An 8,821-nucleotide genomic window follows, 5' to 3' on the forward strand; every position below is an offset into this window, starting at 1 on the left:
CAGCCCTTACCTGTGTCTGAGCTAGCCTGGCACCCCTACATTTACAGATGAATCAACCTACATAGGAGAAAACATAGGAAATTGCTTTTAAATATATAATTAGCTCCCTAATTTTCCTGGTATTAAAGAAAATTTAGAATGTAAAAATTACTTGTATTTAACATAGAATAATATATTTTAATAATATAAAAGTTCAAGCATTTCCCCAAAGTACAAACTGTGTTATTCCAACAAAAGAATGAAAACATATTTCTCTCACCAACATTTTACAGGAATTTAGAATATTTACATATCTTATAACTGTAGAAATCTTTGGTGGTGACACATGGAATAAGATCCCTGAAAACACTAATAATTTTGTTCCATCAATCACTGTAGTCAAGTATTTACAATCAGTAATGGTGGCAGTATCATTTTTTAGCCAAATATACCACGAGGTATGTGGGGGGGATTTTATGTCAGACCTAGGTGGGTTTACATAATTACTTAAGCAATAGACTTATTTCTGGCTCTCTCTCCTTTCTTTCTTTTCTTTTCTTTTTTTTTTTTTTTAAATACAGAAGCAATACCCTAAAGAATAGATCAATTCTTCTAAAACTTTTGAAATAGTTAAGTACTAGTGAACAAACTGAGTGAATATGTAATAAAATAAGATATTGGTTATAATTTCTGTATAAATTCCAACAGCTACCAAAATACTAATATCTGGGCCTCAAGGGACAGTAAGGGAAAAGCAAGGCTTGTGGTCTATGGACAAATCTGCATTTCTTAAAATCAGTAGACTTAAAATCAAGGGGGGGAGGAGGATGGGAGGTAGAGAAAAACCTACTCTACCTTAAAAGAAATAAAAGTGCATAAGCTTATTTCACAAAGATCAATAAGGGGATGCTAAAACACATTAAGGTGACAGAAATTACAATTTAAGAAATGTAAAATGAAGAGAAAGAAAGTGATAGAAGAAAACAGAAGGTATCAACTATGTGTAGGACACCAACAGTAGAACTATATCAGAGAAAGGACTGTGGACATGAAGGAGTACAATTAAACAGAAGAACTTGCATTATTTGAGACAGGTATCTTTGATGAAGCATTTCGATTCTACAAGATAAATATTCTTTCAATTTAAAATAGTATGCGCCAACTAAAGGATGGTGTTTTTTGTTGTTGTCCGTGTCCATTCCCCGTCGTAGCCGTCGTCGTCGTCGCCGCCGTCGTCGTGGTGTCCTCCCGCACCCCGCCCCCCGCCCCGGCTGGGGATTTAACCCAAGGGCCTTGCACATGCCAAGCATGTGCTCTACCACCAGGATAGTTGTGATACTGTGATTAGATTTTAAAAAGGTGAGATGGCGCCAGTCAACTCGCATAGATAATATTCTTGATACAAAGTCATTTTTTTGACCTTATCTGGCAATTTGCAATGACATTTGCCTCTGCCTAGGAAAAGCAAGCACAGTGTGGCATTTATATTGAGAAATCCAGTATAATTAGAATTCATAGGAATTTTGAAAAGGAATTAAAGTCCTTCCAGAAACCAAGAGGCTAAAAATTAGTCAAGGTAAAGTAGATGGAGATGTTCACAGAGTTAAAGTTTGGGAGAAAAAATATTGAATGAAGTTTTATTCGGTGTTATGTATCAAGAATGTGAAACAGTCAAGAAAATACTAAAGACTAGTATGGATGCAACATATGAATTACACTAAGGTACTCCTGAGCAAACATTCCATTCTTGGCTAATACTCTGAGGAGGTCCTGAATATACATCACCAACTGGCTTCCTTTCTTAAAACTTAGAAAGGTCAATGATCTCACAAATCTCTCCCTTTGTGTTCTCTTTTGGGCAAATAAGTAAAATGGTCAGTAAATTAGCTTGTACAAGTTGGATTATTGATCACTAAAACCATTGCCAAAAATATTTTGACTTAGGGTTCACAATACATACTTACTAGTGCAACCTTAGAAGCCTTGTAGTTTAATACCTACAATCTCTTGGATTAAAAAATTTAAAAATTTTTTAATCCAAGAGATTAAAAAATTAAAAAATTAAAAAATTATGATATGCAGGATTAATGGTGTCTGAATTTTCTATCAGCACTCATCTTCAGGGAATTTGTCTTAGTCAGAAAAATATTCAAATGATTTGAGTCAATGCCAGATTTATAAACCAGCAGCACATATCAAGGCCAAGCTTGTGAATGGATTGGCTGTTGGATAATTTTATGAATCAGAAGGAACCTAAGCACTACACTGATCTCCAAATCTATTTAATGAAAGCTACCATTTTTAAAAGCTGAAAATGTAATTGGTGTTGACAAAAACATACTAAGTTCAACTACACTGTACAGCTAATTATGGAAAACTGGTTAATATTTAAAATAACTTCTTGTTTGTAAAGGAAGTAACTAGAATAGTTATAATTGAATAGTTAGCTATACTTCAACAGGAAAGTTGATGTATTTCAAGGTATAAATCTGCCATATCAGAATAAAACAAGCATACAGTTCAACAAAATTTTAAAGTCAATGCACAGTTATAAAATAAGTAAACATTTTTCGAGTGTGCAAAACTAGTCAGCAAAGTGCTATGTGGATACCTGGTTTTCAAATATTTTTTTCAAAAAATTTCAGTTAATGGTGAAAAAATGAGAAAGCATTATAAAAGTAAAAATTAAAGGATTATATAAAATATACCTTATTATCTTACATTATGTCCTTATTATGTCACTGCCTGTTCAGAGGCCTATTTATTTATTATCCTCATGTGATAGAGATCACATAGATAAAGTAAACACAATGTAACACCACAAAAGCTAATGTATCCTGAACCATAAAGACTCTTTTCAAGTATACTGTGGGTCTGTGTTTCATCTTATATCCCAGGCACTCAATGTCACTGATGAATATGAAAACAGATAACATGGTTTTTTATAATTTTGATATTTGTATATTAATTGACTTTGCATAACTACCTTTAGTAGTCAATATTTAAAAGTAATTATTAAAGAAATTGTAAGGCCCCCAAAAAGGAAACCCCAACTCTGTCCCATGGATCGACGGCAACCCCAATCAACCGCAGGAGGCGTCACTTGATGCAAACCACAAGAGGTGTTTATTCCAGCGCGCTGGGACCCGACTCGTGACTCACGCAGGAGTCGAGGAGTCGAGTCCCGAGCAAAAAATCTTGTAGGTTTATAAAGGCAGAGACCACACATCGGGAGGGGTCGCACATGAAAGGAAAAAGGGGAACAAAGCTGCCGGGAAATTTCAAAGGGGGTCTGGGTTTGCTGATAACATACAACATGTTTCACAATGTTTTACAACAGGGTGTAGATTCTGGTGTCTTAACTGCCTGAATACTATCTTGCTCCAATTACTCTTTTACTCTCTGTTTGGGGCTGTTTCCTGGAACAGCTTTAAGGGCTTTGTTCCCGTCACTGGGAGGGAGACCTTAGGGAGTTGAGATAAAACAGCTTAAAAAAATGTCCATTCTTTCAAAATAAAGTTATTTAAATTCATGAAAGTAATTCCTATCACTACCACAATTTTAAGAACTATTTTAATATGTAAATCCTGAATATATCATATTACAAAATGAAGTTGATATATTAGTATTATTTGGGATATCTGAAGAATAGATGACTAAAAATACACCTTCTTCACTTTATATTTTAGTGAACCATACAGCACCTCCTTGGGCCTCTGCTGGTTTTCACAGATTTCATGCTTTGTGGATCTCGGAAGCCCTTTGTGTGTTAACATCTCATCATCTGAATATGGCCCATCTGCTTCTTCATCTGCCTTCTCACCTCCATCTTTCAGTGGAATTCCATAAATGGCTGATTCACTAGGGGTTGGTTTGCTTTCCTTTTTTGCTTCTGGTAAAGGCTGATATGGTCTTTGTCCCACAGGCTCATCACCTTGTATGGCTGTTAAATCATGCATAGAAACTTCTTAAACATTGAGTTATTGCTCCTTGGCTCTTTACTGCTGCGGTGACAGCTTTAGTAGCTGCTAGGTTTAGACCTTGCCATCCAAAGGTTACCATGGTCTCAGCCTCTTTCCTTTGCTTGTACAATATAATCATCAACCTCCCTCTCCTTTGAAGAAAGAAGTAAATGAAGGAATTTTCTATATATTAAACTTGCTCTTTTGGTATAGGGTATAGGGAGAGAGCAGCCATATGACAAAAGCAATCTTCAGTTCATAGTACAAAGGAAACCAAGCAATTGTTTGATCTGCTTTTGTTTCAGTCACACTGTAGAGGGCAAAAAACAATCTAGTACATTATCCAGTGAACATATTCCTTCACATTTTTTGTTTTCACAGTTTTGTGTGAATTTGCAGGATAAAGCATTCTAAACACCAGTACCAGGGCTCTGGAGATTATCCAGGACACCATCTTCCAGCGGGCTGGGGCCCCGGCTCTGGGGAGGACAGACCAGGCTGCCAACAGCTGGCCTGGTGTCTGCATGCAGCCAATAGAGCTGTGGTCGGTGCACCCCGCATAACATCTTTTGAAAATCTTGCTGTTAGTGGAGACTCTGCTTTAGCAAGGAGCCCTGGTTCAGAGAAATTATGTTGGTTTCCTACCTCCTTCCGACTGAGGCAGCAGCTCGGGAAGGAAGCTCTAGGTAACTCAGGAAGAAGCAGTAGTAGTATTGCTCAACCAGGCAGCCATCCTCCCTTGGGTCTCTTTAGTGCTGCTGGGGAAGAGGAGGCAGCAGTCCTTTTCACCTCCTCTTTTCCTCTTCTGGAAAGGGTGTCTTCTGGTTGTGGTTTCAGTCTTTCCAGGCCACTTGTCCCAGAACAGTCAGTTTTGTTTTTATAGTTTCCTCCAGGACAGACGCTGCAGCTGCCTCCCCAGGCCCATTCTACCCACCCAGCTGACTGCATTCAGGGGTAAGGCTGGAGAGGGGACTCTAAGAACTCCCCCACTCCTACAGAAAAGTCAGGGGGCCGGCATCTGGCCAAAGGAGAATGTCTCTGAGGGGGTTGGAAGGAGGGGGAACATAAGGAAAAGATGGCCACACACTCCTCAGGCCACAGCAGCCTCCCTTTAAGATTGGGGTCCCAGTACCCAAGGAGTGGGGTGGCTGCTGAAGCTTGGGTCCTTGGCTGACACAGGCTAGGGTTCAGATTTTAGGGCCCTGGAGAGTGGCCAAGGCAAGGGAGACACAGGGGACCTGGCCACCTCTGGTTTGTGAGGCCCCCTCTCAGGGTTCCTCAAATGTCCCAATGGCTCGGACCTAACCCATCCCTATACCTTGGGAATTCTTTGCCCCATTTCATGGACGAGACAGAAATTCCAGACCAATCCTCAGCGTCCTCTTACAGAGGCGGCCACCTCCCTGCAGCCCAGCCAGCTGCTGGGGCTCTGGCAAGAGATCCAGCTGGGGCTTGTGTTTAAAGCCTCATGGAAGAGGACAGGGCAGCCGCAGCTCCCTCTGGTTTAGGTTGGCGCCGAGGCATGTCCTTGGCTGCCAATGCCTGGGCTGGAGCTCTGATGCTCCCTGGAGCATCACTCTCTCTCCACAGTGCTGACCTTAGTTCTGGCAGCTCAGCTCACTGCCTCTCTCCACGCAGAGCTGCGGGAGGTAGAGGTGGAGGAGGAAGGGCGGCGCCTACTGATGACGCAAGTCACCTAGCGACCGCTCTCTTTCCCGGCCATTTGCCTTCCGCCTACAAGTGCAAATTTTAAACGAGAATGTTGCCTCTGGAATTTAAAAAAGTACTAACAGATATTGGACTTATATGTACTTTTTGCGTCACATCAATCTCCCTGGCAGAAGATGTCGTTAATGTAATGTCCATCTGTGTTCCACGAGAAAGGTAGATGTCATCAAGCTTTTATCTGCAAGGATTGTGTTTAGTCAAAATGCTACCTCATGGCCAGCCTGGAACAGGGCTCCTGGGAGCAGGAAGGAAAGTGCATTTGAAAGGCTGCTGAAATAGGCATAAACCAATCAGGTTAGCTAAATGTGTAAGAGCAACATATTTACTGCTTTTGAATGAATAGCAGCAGTGATTTTAATAATATTGAACATTGGTTAAGGAGGCCTTGATGAATGCAACCAAAGCGTTAAGGTTGTGGTAAAAAAGCATCAGGAGGCATCTTTTATTTCTTTGACTTATTTACCTGGTTCAGATTTAAGAACAGACTGAATTAGCCTATCAAAAGTAAAAGCATACTGACATGTGCAACTAATTACAACATAAAAAATTAGAACAAATAAAAAATACATATTATCAATTATAAAAAAGTAAAAGAAGCTGATTAAATCAACTCCATATTAAGTGAGTTCTATATAATAAGTGTTTATCCTTAGAAGCCCTGAATTAACTTACACAGAGCCATTGAAATATTTTAGCTGAGTGTTCATTGGTCCCGTTTTCTCAGGGTAATTTTGTTGTCAAAAATTCAATTTTAATGTATTAATCCTTGCATCAGAGTATTTAGGTCCAATACGGAATGTTTCTAGAGGAGTGAGTATTATGACTAAAATTCAGACAAGGCAAGTGTTAAAGATAGGCATAGCCATCATTTGTATTATATGTAGTTACTGTTTTAAGATTAGAAGCTCCAGAATGTTTACAGTTCATGAGATGTCCAGATGTAACCATTTACACCCCACTACAACTAATCACACGAAGTTTTGTCAATTAGTGTGGTTTAGAAATACTTACTGTTAAGTTGTAATCTGTGTTGTAGAGGAACAAAGCCAATCATCATCTTGTTTATCTTTTTCCTACATAAATCTTTTACATATAAATTAATATAAATTTTGAATTTTCAGTGGTATCAAACTATGCGAATTTTACTTTAAATATATATTCATGGTACATGAACACATTGATAATACATTAATATTAATGTATCAATACACAATTTGAAACCTTTTATTTTATCCTTTTTTTCCCCTAGTGTATATAACTAATAAGTGCCTGGGGCTACAATTCTTTCTTTGATCTGGGGATTGCTCATTACTAAAAGTAGAGTTCCTCTTATTTTTCTCCTTGTTTGTAGCTGGCTTAACTGACAGCCTTTTTTCCTCTTAAAATCATTAAATGTGTTTTAGGATTTTACCTGGCTGAAGTTTTCATTTTGCATTTATTTTTCTGATTGAGGAAAGGAAACAGGCAAGGGGAAAGGACCTGGTGACAATGAACAGCAACCTTTCCCTGGGAGGGAAAAACAGAAGGCCATTCCATTCCCTTCCCCCCACTCCCTCATCTTCGAAGTAAAGGCTTTGAAATGGCTAATATTTCTGTGCTGCTAAAAAACATTCCCTAGGATGTTTACTTAGCCAATTCCTGTTGTTTAAGTAGCACCTGTGGTGAGCATTTCTGGTGGTCTGTGGTCCCGTTCATATACAGCCATGCCCTCTTCTAGGACCACCCAATTGACTACATTTGGGTTTACAGCAGACCCAGGTGTGGTGTGCAATGACAGCTGAGTCATTTGCCAAGGTCCCAGCAGGGAGTCCCTAGGACTGAAAAGAGCCCAATGAGAAGGAATGTGCATTTCCATTTCTTTATTTTGCTAACTGCTTCTGGGAGGGGTGACAATGAGATATTCCTGCCTTTTAACTGAATTCTTTTGTACTGCACACCTGGTGTTGGCTCATGGGGGATGGGGAAGAAAAGCCAAGGAAACAAGAGAGGGTGTGGACATCGCAGTGCCGCTGTAGACAGATAGGTGGCAGCATGTCCCCAGTAATGGGGAACCCTCCTCAGCCTGAAAATTCTGACCTGTATCCAGTTTATTTCTGCCAAGATAGCCACTCTGTAGGAGAACCCTGGACACGAGGGGAATTTGACTGGGGTGTTTTAGTCAGGCAAGACCCTGAGGAGGCAGCACAAATACACACCAAGAAAAAAAAAAAAAAAGAAAGAAATTAAGAGGAGTATTTTATTTTTTATTTTGAAATCCTAAAGAGAAGAGGGCAGCAGAAGCCCTTGCAGAGCCATTAGTAGTCTTGTAGGACGTGCACACTCAACCAGCCCATGGGGAGCAACAGAGACTGAGAGGAGCTAAAAGCTGAAGTCTATATTGAGATCTAGGGTGTAAGTGAGGGAAGTTTCCTGAGAGGAGCTGAAATTGATTAAGAAGACAGTATCATCTTGGAGGCCACTGATGAAAAGTGGTTACTTTGGCTCATCTGAAGCAGCTTTGCTGGATATGGACATGTGCGAATGGGTCAAGTAGGTTGTATTGAGCTGTCCCTTAGGCAGATATTCACTAGGATTTGTTTGCATAAATCAGATTTGTGGAAGTGGGAGAATTAGAAACAGTTAAAGGTATCTAAGCCCTGTTTCTGGCATGAACAAATTCAACTGAAATTAGAAATGTAAGTCAAAATGATCTAAAATTGTAAGAATTCACCATATTCTTTTTCATGGAAGCTGTACCATATTTAATTCTTACCACTCCATAGAAAGTCATTCAAGAGTTTATATGTCGGATTGGAATTGGAGAAAATCGTTGAGGACACATTCTTTCTATCAGTTAAGCGAGCAACCTGGGAAATATTGGGTACCTTCAATATCCTTTCAACTGACCTGGTTCTTGATTTTAAGTGGAATGTATGTCTCATTACTACCAGTACTGTGTATAAGTCAAAGGGGAACAAGGAGTGTCCCAGCAAGACCAGGTCTGGTATCGTGGCCTTATTATACACCAGTGGCTAGTGGATACATATGTGAGTTTGCTTAATATTTTTGGGCCTGTGAAACAAGGCAGTCACAGGGTTTTTTGTTTGTGTGTTTGTTTACTTAAAAGGTACGATTTTCAGGTCCTGAACCACTCACTAGTTTAGATAATAAAT

General features: G+C 39.5%; 1 pseudogene across 1 annotated transcript; it reads right to left on the reverse strand.

Moving 5' to 3' along the window:
- Window positions 1-3,507: 3,507 nt before the first annotated feature.
- LOC306650781 (receptor expression-enhancing protein 3-like) lies at window positions 3,508-5,492 on the reverse strand (annotated as a pseudogene). Its single transcript has one exon. The product of its transcript is annotated as a receptor expression-enhancing protein 3-like (transcript).
- Window positions 5,493-8,821: the final 3,329 nt, after the last annotated feature.

Source organism: Sciurus vulgaris (assembly GCF_902686455.1).
Source record: "Sciurus vulgaris genome assembly, chromosome: X".
Taxonomy (NCBI): Eukaryota; Metazoa; Chordata; class Mammalia; order Rodentia; family Sciuridae; genus Sciurus; species Sciurus vulgaris.